Source organism: Lipotes vexillifer, unplaced genomic scaffold (assembly GCF_000442215.2).
Source record: "Lipotes vexillifer unplaced genomic scaffold, Lipotes_vexillifer_v1.1 scaffold634, whole genome shotgun sequence".
In the NCBI taxonomy this organism is placed as follows: domain Eukaryota; kingdom Metazoa; phylum Chordata; class Mammalia; order Artiodactyla; family Lipotidae; genus Lipotes; species Lipotes vexillifer.
The window spans coordinates 877,706-890,744 of record NW_006781096.1 but is presented as its reverse complement, the minus strand read 5'-3'; the positions used below and the strand labels follow the sequence as shown (position 1 = coordinate 890,744).

The 13,039-nt window shown below is 43.4% G+C and overlaps 1 pseudogene; it reads left to right on the top strand.

The window, feature by feature from the left end:
* Window positions 1-7,088: 7,088 nt before the first annotated feature.
* On the top strand, window positions 7,089-11,377 carry LOC103080027 (polyadenylate-binding protein 4 pseudogene; annotated as a pseudogene).
* Window positions 11,378-13,039: the final 1,662 nt, after the last annotated feature.

Genomic DNA, 13,039 nt, shown 5'->3' with positions numbered 1-13,039 from the left:
TTGGGGTCTCCGTTTTGCAGGCTGCAGGTTCGTTGTTCCCATTGTTTTTGGTGTCTGCCTCCAGTGCATAAGGTTGGTTCAATGGATTGTGTAGCTTCCTGGTGGAGAGGACTAGTGCCTGTGTTCTGGTGGATGAGGCTGGAACTTGTCTTTCTGGTGGGCACATCCGCATCTGGTGGTGTGTTTTGGGGTGTCTGTGACCTTATTATGATTTTAGGCAGTCTCTCTGCTAATGCATGGGGTTGTGTTCCTGTGTTGCTAGTTGTTTGGCATAGGGAGTCCATCACTGTAGCTTGCTGGTCATTGAGTGGAGCTGCGTCTTGGCGTTGAGATGGAGATCTCTGAGAGATTTTCGCCATTTGATATTATGTGGAGCTGGAAGTTTTCTGGTGGACCAATGTCCCGAACTCAGCTCTCCCACCTTAGAGGCACAGGCCTGACGCCCGGCCAGAGCACCAAGACCCTGTCATCCACATGGCTTAGAATAAAAGGGAGAAAAAAAGAAAGAAAGAAAGAAAAAATAAAATAAAGTTATTAAAATAAAAGTAATTATTGAAAGTAAAAAAATGTTTAAAAAGTAATAATAAAAGAAAGAAAGAAAGAAGAGAGCAACCAAACCAAAAAGCAAATCCACCAATGATAACAAGTGCTAAAAACTATACAAAAAAAAAAAAAAAAATGGACAGACAGTTCCCTAGGACAAGTGGCAAAAGCAAAGCTATACAGACAAAATCACACACAGAAGCATACACATACACACTCACAAAAGAGAAAAAGGAAAAATATATATATATCGTTGCTTCCAAAGTCCACCTCCTCTATTTGGGATGATTCAGGTATTCCACAGATGCAGGGTACATCAAGTTGATTGTGGAGATTTAATCCGCTTCTCCTGAGGCTGCTGGGAGAGATTTCCCTTTCTCTTCTTCGTTCGCACAGCTCCCGGGGCTCAGCTTTGGATTTGGCCCCGCCTCTGCGTGTAGGTCGCCTGAGGGCGTCTGTTCTTCGCTCAGACAGGACTGGGTTAAAGGAGCAGCTGATTCGGCAGCTCTGGCTCACTCAGGCCGCGGGGGAGGGAGGGGCGAGCCTGCGGCATCAGAGGCCGCCGTGACGTTGCACCAGTCTGAGGCGTGCTCTGCGTTCTCCCGGGTAAGTGGTCCCTGGATCCCGGGACCCTGGCAGTGGTGGGCTACACAGGCTCCCGGGAGGGGTTGTGGATAGTGACCTGTGCTCGCACACAGGCTTCTTGGTGGCGGCAGCAGCAGCCTTAGCGTCTCATGCCCGTCTCTGAGGTCCGCGCTTTTGGCCGCGGCTCGCGCCCGTCTCTGGAGCTCCTTTAAACGGCGCTCTGAATCCCCTCCCCTCGCGCACCAGGAAACAAAGAGGGAAGAAAAAGTCTCTTGTCTCTTTGGCAGCTCCAGACTTTTCCCGGGACTCCCTCCCGGCTAGCCATGGCGCACTAAGCCCCTGCAGGCTGTGTTCACGCCGCCAACCCCAGTCCTCTCCGTGAGCTCCGACCGAAGCCCGAGCCTCAGCTGCCAGCCCCACCCGCCCCGGCAGGTGAGCAGACAAGCCTCTCGGGCTGGTGAGTGCCGGTCGGCCCTGATCCTCTGTGCGGGAATTTCTCCGCTTTGCCCTCCGCACCCCTGCGCTCATCTCCGTGGCTCCGAAGCTTCCCCCCTCCGCCAGCCGCAGTCTCCGCCCGCGAAGGGGCTTCTAGTGTGTGGAAATCTTTCCTCCTTCACGGCTCCCTCCCACTGGTGCAGGTCCCGTCCCCATTCTTTTGTCTGTTTTTCCTTTTTTCTTTTGCCCTACCCAGGTATGTGAGGAGGGGAGTTTCTTGCTTTTTGGGAGGTCTGAGGTCTTCTGCCAGCGTTCAGTAGGTGTTCTGTAGGAGTTGTTCCACGTGTAGATGTATTTCTGATGTATCTGTGGGGAGGAAGGTGATCTCCGCGTCTTACTCTTCCACCATCTTGAAGCTCCCCAACTTGACCATTTAGAGTTGCTGTGAGGCTTACAGGAATTAGTGACTATATAGCATTTGAAACAATCCAGGAACATAGTAATAAATATTAATTATTAATAGTATACAAATCACCTGGGAGCTTGTTAGAAGTGTTGATTCTGGGGCCCTTTACCAGGGATCCAGATTCATTAAGTCAGGTAGGGACCAGGAAACTGTGTTTTTAACAAATACTCCCAGGTGTCTGATGAAGTTGGTTTGAAGACTATAGTGTGAAACACTTGGTGTAAAGGAACACCATGCTTCCATGTGTAGGAAATTTGCTCTAATTAGATGAGAATGAAGTTAGAAGGTTGGGGAAGGCAATTAATCAAAGAATATGATAAACCAATTCTAATATCCTGTGATTAAGAAACGGAAGCTATTTTAGAGATACAGTACACTCCTTTCCTCCCACCCCAGCCATTCCCCTTTATAGGTAGGGAAACTGAGGTCCAGTGGCAGGACCAGAGTCACACAGCTGTTTGCAGCAGACCTGAACTACAATCATTGTCTCTCAACTCCAAACCTCATGCTCTTTCCACTCCATAGGACTGATTCAGAGTAAGGTCAATGTCACAGGAGTCCTGCTTTCTTCTGTCGGATCCAGAAAATAGTTAAGACGATTCTATATTGGGCTAGAATATTAAATCCAAATAGCCTATGTGGAAATAAAAGAAGATGAACCAAATGAGAACAGGCAAGGGGTACACATTCAGAGCTTACTGTAGCAAGGCAGTCAGCCACCATGCCTTGTGTTTTGGCAGAGATTCAAAGGTAGACAGAGGAGTGATAAACCTTTATAGTGGAAAAGGGAAGGCTTCAGGTATGCCTCGATTGGAGGCTGTTAGCATGGGGAAGTGGTAGGAGGGTTAGGAAGACTAACTAGAAGGGGGGCATCCTATATGATTGCTTAGAGATGTCTCTGGCTGGCCTTAAGTTGGAGATGGAGACAAAACTTAAAGGAGCTGTCAATCATTAACCAACTCCTGGCCATGTTGGGCCAATTGTTACAGGGGCTATTGTTTGGCTCCTTAGAGAACTTTGTTACTTAGAGATAGTGGTCCATGTACTTTCTCCATTCCCTCAGAACCCGCATTTTCTCTCGTGAACTACAGCTTCTGATTTACATATTTTGGGAATTTAGGGAAGGGTGTTGCTTTTGTTATTCACAGTGCAATATATATTGTAAATGGGTAGGCAAAGATTAAATGACAAAAATCTAGCCATTCTGAGAAGGTTCAACCTCTGAGAACCACTGCTTGCTATTCTCATGAGAACAGCTTTTCTTTTAACTATTATTACTGTATTATTAATTATGCATTTTAAAAATACCTACATGGGATAAAGAACTACTGCAATAGGGGTTGTGAGAGTATAAATATGTATGCCCATCAGTGAGCATATGTATGTGAAACACCTAGATAAAAATGGTGATGAGTGGATTGCCCTAAGTTTTAAGTAAATTGGGAATTATGAAAAATTGTTCCAATGAAAAGAAGTCTATCTGAAAGAAACATCCTCTGAAACAAAGAAATAGTTAATTATATAGAAAAAGCTCATCTCCTCTAATTTTTATCAAAAGATGATGTATTCCCTAGGCCTCAGGGAAGTGCAAAACAAAACCACACTGAAATACCACCTTATACCCACTAGGATGGCTAAAATAAAAAAGAGATAATAAGTGTTGGAGACAATGTAGAGAGATTGGAACCTTCATATACTGTTGGTGGGAATGTAAAATGGTACCACTACTTTGGAAAAGAGTTTGGCATTTCCTCAGAAGGTTAAACATAGAGTTACTATCTGACCCAGAAATTCCACTCTTGATATATACTCAAGAGAAATGAAAACATAATTCATATAATAACTTGCATATGAATATTCATAGAAACATTATTTGTAATAAACAAAAAGTGGAAACAACCCAATGCCCATCAACAGATGAACAGACAAAATATGATATATTCATATGGTATGTTATGTAATTCAGGCATGAAAAGGGATGAAGTATGATTGCTACAACATGGATGAACCTTGAAAACATTATCCTAAGTGAAAGAAGTCATTTACTGGAGACCACATATTGTTGATTCCATTGATATAAAATGTCCAGAACAGGCAAATCTATAGAGACAGAAAGTATGATTTCTGTCTGGAAAATTTAACTAAGCAGGTGAAAGACCTGTACACTGAAAACTGTAAGACATTGAGGAAAGAAATGAAAGAAGACAAAGATAAATCTCTTGGATTGGAAGAATTAATATTAAAATGTCCGTACTACCCAAAGCAATATACAGATGCAGTACCATTCCTATCAAAATACCAATGGCATTTTTCACACAACTAGAACAGATAATCTTAAAATTTGTATGCAACTAGAAAAAAAACCCTGAATAGCCAAAGCAGTCTTAAGAAAGAACAAAGCTGGAGGCATCATCCTTCCTAATTTCAAACTATACAACCAAGCTATAGTAATCAAAATTATATGGTACTAACACAAAAACAGATAGATAGATCAATGGAACAGAAGAGAGAGCCCAAAAATGAACCCACACTTATATGGTCAATTAATCTACAACAAAGGAGGCAAAAATATACAATAGGAAAAAGTTTCTTCAATAAATTGTGTTGAGAAAACTGGACAGTTAGGTGCAAAAGCCACTATTTTACACAATGTACAAAAATAAAATGGATTAAAGACTTGAATATAAGACCTGAAGCCATAAACCTCCTAGAAGAAATCATAGGCATTCAGCTCTTTGACATTGATCTTAGTAATTTTTTTTTTTTTGTATCTGTTTTTCCAGGCAAGGGCAAAAAACCCAAAAATAAACAAACTACATGAGAGTAAAAAGCTTTTGCACAGTGCAGGAAATCCACAACAAAATGAAAAGGTAACAATGAATGGGAGAAGATACTTGCAAATCGTATATCTAATATGTGGCTAATATCCAGAGTATATAAAACACTCATACAGTTTAATATCAAAAAACATACAATCCAGTTAAAAATGGACAGGGGATCTGAACAGACATTTTTCAAACCAGACATACAGATGGACAACTGGCCCATGAAAAAAATCTCAGCATCACTAATCATCAGGGAAATGCAAGTCAAAGCCACAGCAAAATACAGGCATACCTTGTTTTATTGTACTTTGGTTTATTGAGCTTCACAGTTATTTTATTTTGTACAAATTGAAGGTTTGTGGCAACACTCTGTTATCATGCAATGGTTAGCATTTTTTAGCAATAAAGTATTTTAAAATTAAGGTATGTACATTGTTTTTCAGATATGATGCTATTGCACACTTAATACACTAAAATATGGTATAAACATAATTTTTATATGTACTGGGAAACCAAAAAAATCTGTCAACTCATTTTACTGCCATATTTGCTTTATTGCAGTGGTCTGAAGCCAAACGTGCAGTGTCTCCAAGGTATGCTTGTTTCACCTTACATCTGTCAGTATGACTATTATCAAAAATGCAAAAAATAACAAGTGTTGGTGAGGATATTGGGGAAAAAGGAACTCTCATTCACTGTTGGTGGGAATGTAAGTTGATGCAGCCACTATGGAAAACAATATGGAAGTTCCCCCCAAATTAAAAATAGTGCTACCATATGATCCATCAATTCCACTTCTGGATATTTACCTGAAGATGAAAACACTAATTGGAAAAGATATATGCACCCTTATGTTCATTGCAGCATTATTTTCAATAGCCAAGATACAGAAGCAACAGAAGTATCCACTGCTGGATGAGTGGTAAAAAAGATGTGGTATATCTATATATATGTATATATTTATTTATTTATTTACTTATTTATTTATCTCACAATGGAATGTCACTCAGCCATTAAAAAAAAAAGAAATCATGCTATTTGCAACAACATGGGATAGATCTAGAGGGTATTATGCTAAATGAAATGTCAGACAGAAAGACAGATACTGTATGAATTCATTCATACGTGGAATCTAAAAAACAGAACAGATGATTAACCAAACAGAAACAGATGCGTAGATACAGAGAACAAGCTGGTTGTGGCCAGAGAAGAGGGGTTTGGAGGATGAGCAAAATAGGTGAAGGAGGCTAAAAGCCACAAACTTCCAGTTATTAAATGAATAAGTCATGGGAATATAATATACAGAATAGTTCATATGGTCAATAATATTTTAATAACTTTAAATGGTGACAGGTAGTACCTAGACTTATCTTGGTGATCACCTCATACTGTATATAAATGCTGAATCACTATGTTGAACACCTGAAGCTAATATAACATTGTATTTCAGTGACTGTATACTTCATTAAAAATAAATGCTCCAGTGTAGATCCACCAAGCTGGCAGAGTAGAACGACCCTGAGCTCCCCTCCCTTCACAGGCACACCAAAATTACAACTACCTACAGAACACCCATTGATGAAAAAGACCAGAATCTACCAGGAAAGATCATCTACAGTTAAACATATAAAGAAGGAACCACAACAAGACGGGTAGAATGGGCAGAGTCATGTTATAGTCACGTCCCATACCCTGGGGTAGGTGACCCACAAATGGGAGAATAATTATAATTGCAGAGGTTCTCCCCAAGGAGTGAGGGGTCTGAGCCCTACATCAGCCCCCAGAACGTTTGGCTTTGAAGGCCAGCGGGGCTTATTTTGAGAGTACCACAGGATTGAGGGAAATAGGGACTCCACTCTTAAAGGGCATACACAAAATTTCACATGCTCCAGGACCCAGGGCAGAAGCAATAATTTGACAGGAGCCTGGGTCAGACCTACCTGCCGATCTTCGAGAGGCGAAAGCCAACTGGAGCATACCTTGGGGACATAGACACTGGTGCAGCCACTTTTGGAAACTCTTTCTACCACTTGGACACTGGTGCTGGTAAGTGCCATTTTGGAGTCCTCCCTCTAGTTTATTAGCCTCAGGACCCAGCCCCAGCCTGACACAATAGCATGTATGTACAAAAACAGGGACTCCTCAAGCCAAGCAATTAACTGGGTGTGGACACAGACACACCCACCAGCAGAGAGGCTGCCTTAAGACCTCCTGAGCCCAGGCCACCCCTGGATATGGCTCTGCTCACCAGAGGACCTGGGACCCAGCTCCCCATACCAGTGCATAGGCATGAGACCCAGGACCCCAGACGCCTGCAGCCAGAGACTCAGACCCAGCGCCATCCACCAGTTGGCAGGTACCAGCCCCAGAACCCCTGGCCCTGCCCAGCATCAAGTCTGCTTTAACCTTGGGACCAGCCTCACCAGCAGTGGACAGACAAAAGCTTCGGGACACCCCAGACCACTCAGCCAGGTGTGTCAGGAATCAGCACCACCCATCAGTGATCCAACACCAGCTGTGGGACACCTGGGCCTGGCATTCAGACCCTAGGACCTGGCTTTTCCCATCAGTGGGCCAGCAGTAGCCCAAGCACCTGGTTTCACCCACTGGTGGGTGAGCACCGGCCTCAGGATCTCCTGGACCCCAACTTTGCCCACCAGTGAAACAAGACTAGCCCCAGTAACTTCCAGGGTTCTGCAGTCAGATGCCTGATGATCCAGCCCTGCCAATCAGTGGCTGGCAGCCCCCACACAAGGCAGGGCTTGGCAACCAACTGGACAGAGGGCCAAGCAAGTCAACCAGACCACCTACAGGAGTCAGCCCACTACAACAGAAGGATCCCCACAGCCCACATAGGGGAGCATCCCTAGAGATGAGTACATTGCAGAGACATGTAGGATGTCTCCTACAAAAGGCCACTTCTCCAAGGTCAGAAAACATAACCAACCTACCAGTTACATAGAAATAAAACAGCAAGTTGGGCAAAATGAGGCAACAGAGGAACATGTTCCAAACTAAGGAACAAGATAAAACCCCAGAAGAAAAACTAAGTGAAGCTGAGATAGGAAATCTACCAAGAAAGAATTAAGGGTAATAGTCATAATGATGATCAAAGACCTCAGGAAAAGAATGAGTGCACCCCACTGGTGGGTGAGGCTAGTCCCAAGCCTAGAGCAGACTGGACTGTGGGCAGGGCCAGGGATTGTGGGGCTGGACTGTGGGGTTGCTAGGTCTCAGAGTCTCTGGCTGCAGGGCCCTGGGGTCCCAGGTTTAGAAGAATGAGTGCACAGTGAAGTTTTTAACAAAGTGTTTGAAAATATAAAGAACAACCAACAGAACTGAAGAATACAGTAACTGAAATGACAAATACACTAGAAGGAATCAGCTGTAGACTAAATGATACAGAGGAATGGATTAGTGAGATAGAAGACAGAGTAGTAGAAATCACTGATGTTGAACAGAAAAAAGAAAAAAAGAATAAAAAGAAATGAGGACAGTCTAAGAGATCTCTGGGACAACACCAAATGTATGACAATTCACATTATAGGAGTCCCAGAAGAAGAGAGAGAGAAAGGGGCTGAGAATATATTTGAAGACATAATAGCTGAAAACTTCCCTAACCTGGGAAAGGAAACAGACATCTAGACACTTAGAGAAGAGTTAACTATTATTCTCAAACTATTACAAAAAATTCCAGAGGAAAAAATACTTCCGAACTCATTCTATGAGGCCAGCATCACCCTGATACCAAAATCAGATGAAGATATCACACAAAAAGAAAATTACACGTCAATAATACTGATGAACATAGATGCAAAAATCCTCAACAAAATATTAGCAAACCAAATCCAACAATACATTAAAAAGGTCATACATCATGATCAAGTGGGATTTATCCCAAGGGTGCAAGTATGGTTCAATATCTGCAGATCTATCTATGTGATATATCATATTAACAAATTGAAGAATAAAAACCACATTGTCATCTCAATAATGCAGAAAAAGCTTTTGATAAAATTCAACATACATTTATGATAAAAATCTCTCCAGAAAGTGGTATACAGGGAACATACCTTAACATAATAAAGGCCATAAATGATAAACTCACAGCTAACATCATACTCAATGGTGAAAATCTGAAAGCATTTCTTCCAAGATCAGGAACAAGATGAGTATGTCCACTCTCACCACTTTTATTCAACATAGTTTTGGAAGTCCTAGCCACAGCAATCAGACAGGGAAAGAAAAAAAAGGAATCCAAATTGGAAAGAATGAAGTAAAACTGTCACTGCTTGCAGATGTCATGATACTATACACAGAAAATCCTAAATCAGTGGGAAAGTAATTTTCTTTGGTCACCCAGAGAAGAAAGTGGAATGGCAAGCTGATTTAAAGCTGAAATTTGAACAGCTGAAACAGGAAAGAATTAGTTGCTATCAGGGGCTGAATCTCTACATTAAGAACTTGGGTGATACCATTGATGATGAGAAGTTAAGAGTTTCCTCCTTTTTTTTTTCACATCTTTATTGGAGTATAATTGCTTTACAATGTCTTGTTAGTTTCTGCTGTACAACAAAGTGAATCAGCTATACATATACATATAGCCCCATATCCCTTCCCTCTTGAGCCTCCTTCCCACTCCTCTAGGTCATCACAGAGCATTGAGTTGATCTCCCTGTGCTATGCAGCAGCTTCCCACTAGCTATCTATTTTACATTTGGTAGTGTATATGTGTCGATGCTACTGTCTCACTTCGTCCCAGCCTCCCCTTCCCCCTCTGTGTCCTCAAGTCCGCTCCCTACGTCTGCCCTGCCACTAGGTTCATCAGTACCATTTTTTTTTGGATTCCATATATATGCATTAGCATACGGTATTTGTTTTTCTCTTTCTGACTGACTTCACTCCATATGAAAGACTCTAGGTCCATCCACCTCACTACAAATAATTTCTTTCCTTTTTATGGCTGAGTAATATTCCATTGTATATATGTGCCACATCTTCTTTATCCATTCATCTGTTGATGGGCATTTAGGTTACTTCCATGTCCTGGCTATTGTAAATAGTGCTGCAGTGAACATTGTAGTACATGCATCTTTTTTTCTAATTGTTATCATTTTTTAAAAATTAATTAGTTAATTAATTTTGGGGGTCTGTGTTGGGTCTTTATTGCTGTGCGCGGGCTTTCTCTAGTTGCAGAGAGCGGGGGCTACTCTTCGTTGCAGGGGGTGGGATTCTCATTGCAGTGGCTTTTGTTGAGGAGCATGGGTTCTAGGCACGCAGGTTCAGTAGTTGTGGCTCACAGGCTCTAGAGCACAGGCTCAGTAGTTGCGGTGCACGGGCTTAGTTGCTCCATGGCATGTGGGATCTTCCCAGACCAGGGCTCGAACCCGTGTCCCCTGCATTGGCAGGTGGATTCTTAACCACTGTGCCACCAGGGAAGCCCCATGTATCTTTCTGAATTATGGTTTTCTCAGGGTATATGCCCAGTAGGATCAGTCACCAGTGCTAAGGTGATGCTGGAGGATGGGGGAAGCAAAGGTTTGGCTTTGTCTGCTCCTCAGCCCCTGAAGAGGCAACCAAAGCAGTCACTGAGTGGATGCATTGTGGGCTCCAAGTCACTGTATGTCACCCTGGCCCAGAGAAAGGAAGAGAAGAAGGCTCACCTGACCAACCAGTATATGCAGCAGGTGGCTGTGATGAGAGCTCTCCCTGCCAATACCATCTTAAATCAGTTCCAGCCTGCAGCTGGGGTCTACTTTGTGCCAGCAGTTCCACAGGCTCAGGGAAGACCTCCATATTACACGCCTAACCAGTTAGCACAGTTGAGGCCTAATCCACGCTGGCAGCAACGTGGGAGACCTCAAGGCTGCCAAGGAATGCCAAGTGCTATACGCCAGTCTGGGCCTCGTCCAGCTCTTTGCCATCTGGCTCCAACTGGTAATGCTCTGGCCTCTCTACAACCGCTCAGAGTCAGGTCTGAGTGCCCGGACTACTCGGCTATGGACTTTGGTGGGGCTGGTGCCACCCAGCAAGGGCTGACTGACAGCTGTGAGTCTGTGAGTTCCCACAGCTGTGCAGAACTTAGTGTCTTGTGCTGCTGTTGCTGCGGCTGCTCCTTGGGCTGTTGCACCTTACAAATACGCCTCCAGTGTCCGCAGCCCTCACCCTGCCATCCAGCCCCTGCAGGCACCCCAGCCTGTGGTCCATGTGCAGGGGCAGGAGTCGTTGACTGCATCTCTGCTGACCGCAGCACTCCCCTCCCCCCGCCCCCCCGCCCCCAAGGAACAGAAGCAGATGCTGGGTGAACATTTGTTCCCTCTCATCTAGACCATGCACTCAAACCTGGCTGGGAAGATTATGGGAATGCTGCTGAGGATTGACAGCTCTATGCTGCTGCACATGCTGGAGTCCCCCGAATCTCTCTGCTCCAAGGTAGATGAAGATGTGGCAGTCCTACAGGCTCATCATTGCCAAGAAAGAAGCTGCCCAGAAGGTGGGTGCTGTTGCTGCTGCTATCTCTTAGACAAGGACAAACCGATTCAAAAGCCAAATAAACCCTCATGGAATTCAGCTCAAGGTTTGAAGACTTCCTAGCTTGTCCTGTGGACCTCAACACCAAGAACGACAAATTGAAAATATTATAGGTCACTTCATATCAAAAGGTCAATTATGAAATGCCTAGACATTTTCAATTAAAAGAATATATCCTCTGTGTTCTGCTATGGCCCAGACAGTGGTAACTTTTTTTATTCTATTGCGAATTTTGATTTTTTTCCCCCAGAAATTGGTTTTATTTGATGTACCCAAGTCTTAAGTTTCTAAATAAAGAAAAATATCTCCATTAAAAAATAAAGTGGTGCTGGGAAAACGGGACAGCTACATTTAAAAGAATGAAATTAGAACACTCTATAACACCATATGCAAAGATAAACTCAAAATGGATTAAAAACCTAAATGTAAGAACAGAAACCATAAACTACTAGAAGAAAACATAGGCAGAACACTCTTTAACATTAATTGCGGCAATATTGTTTTGGATCTATCTCCTAAGGCAAAGGAAACAAAAGCAAAAAATAAACAAATGGGACCTAATTAAACTTAAAAGCTTTTTACAGCAAAGGAAACCATTGGCAAAACAAAAAGACAACCTACTGAATGAAAGGAAATATTTATAATAAGGAAATAATATAATAAGGGGTTAATTTCCAAAACATATAAACAACTCATATAACTCAGTATCAATGAAATAAAGTAGTTAAAAAATGGGCAGAAGACTTGAATAGACGTTTTTCCAAAGAAGACATACAGACGGCCAACTGGCACATAAAGAGATGCTCAACATCATTAATCATCAGAGAAATGAACATCAAAACCACAATGAGATATCACCTCACACCTGTCAGAATGGCTATCATCAAAAAGAACACAAATAACAAATGTTAGTGAGGATGTGGAGAAAAGGGAACCTCTGAACACTATTGGTGTGTATGTAAATTGGTGCAGCCACAGTGAAAAATAGTGTGGAGGGGCTTCCCTGGTGGCGCAGTGGTTGAGAGTCCGCCTGCCGATGCAGGGGACACGGGTTCGTGCTCCGGTCCGGGAAGATCCCACATGCCGCGGAGCGGCTGGGCCCGTGAGCCATGGCCGCTGAGCTTGCGCGTCCGGAGCCTGTGCTCCGCAACGGGAGAGGCCACAGCAGTGAGAGGCCCGCGTACCAAAAAAAAAAAAAAAAAAAAAAATAGTGTGGAGGTTCCTAAAAGAAATAAAAACAGAACTACCACATGATCCAGCAATTCCACTCCTGGGTACATATCCAAAGTGGTTACCAGTGGGGAGAGGGAAGCAGGGAGGGGAAAGATAAGGCTAGAGGATTAGGAGGTACAAACTATTATATATAAAATAAGCTACAAGGGTATATTTTATAACACAGGGAATATAGCCAACTCTAAATAATTATAATAAAGCATAATCTTTAAAAATGGTGAGCTCAGGGCTTCCCTGGTGGCGCAGTGGTTGAGAGTTCGCCTGCCAATGCAGGGGACACGGGTTCATGCCCCGGTCTGGGAGGATCCCACGTACCGCGGAGCGGCTGGGCCCTGAGCCATGGCCGCTAAGCCTGCGCGTCCGGAGCCTGTGCTCCGCAACGGGAGAGGCCACGACAGTGAGAGGCCCGCGTACTGCAAAA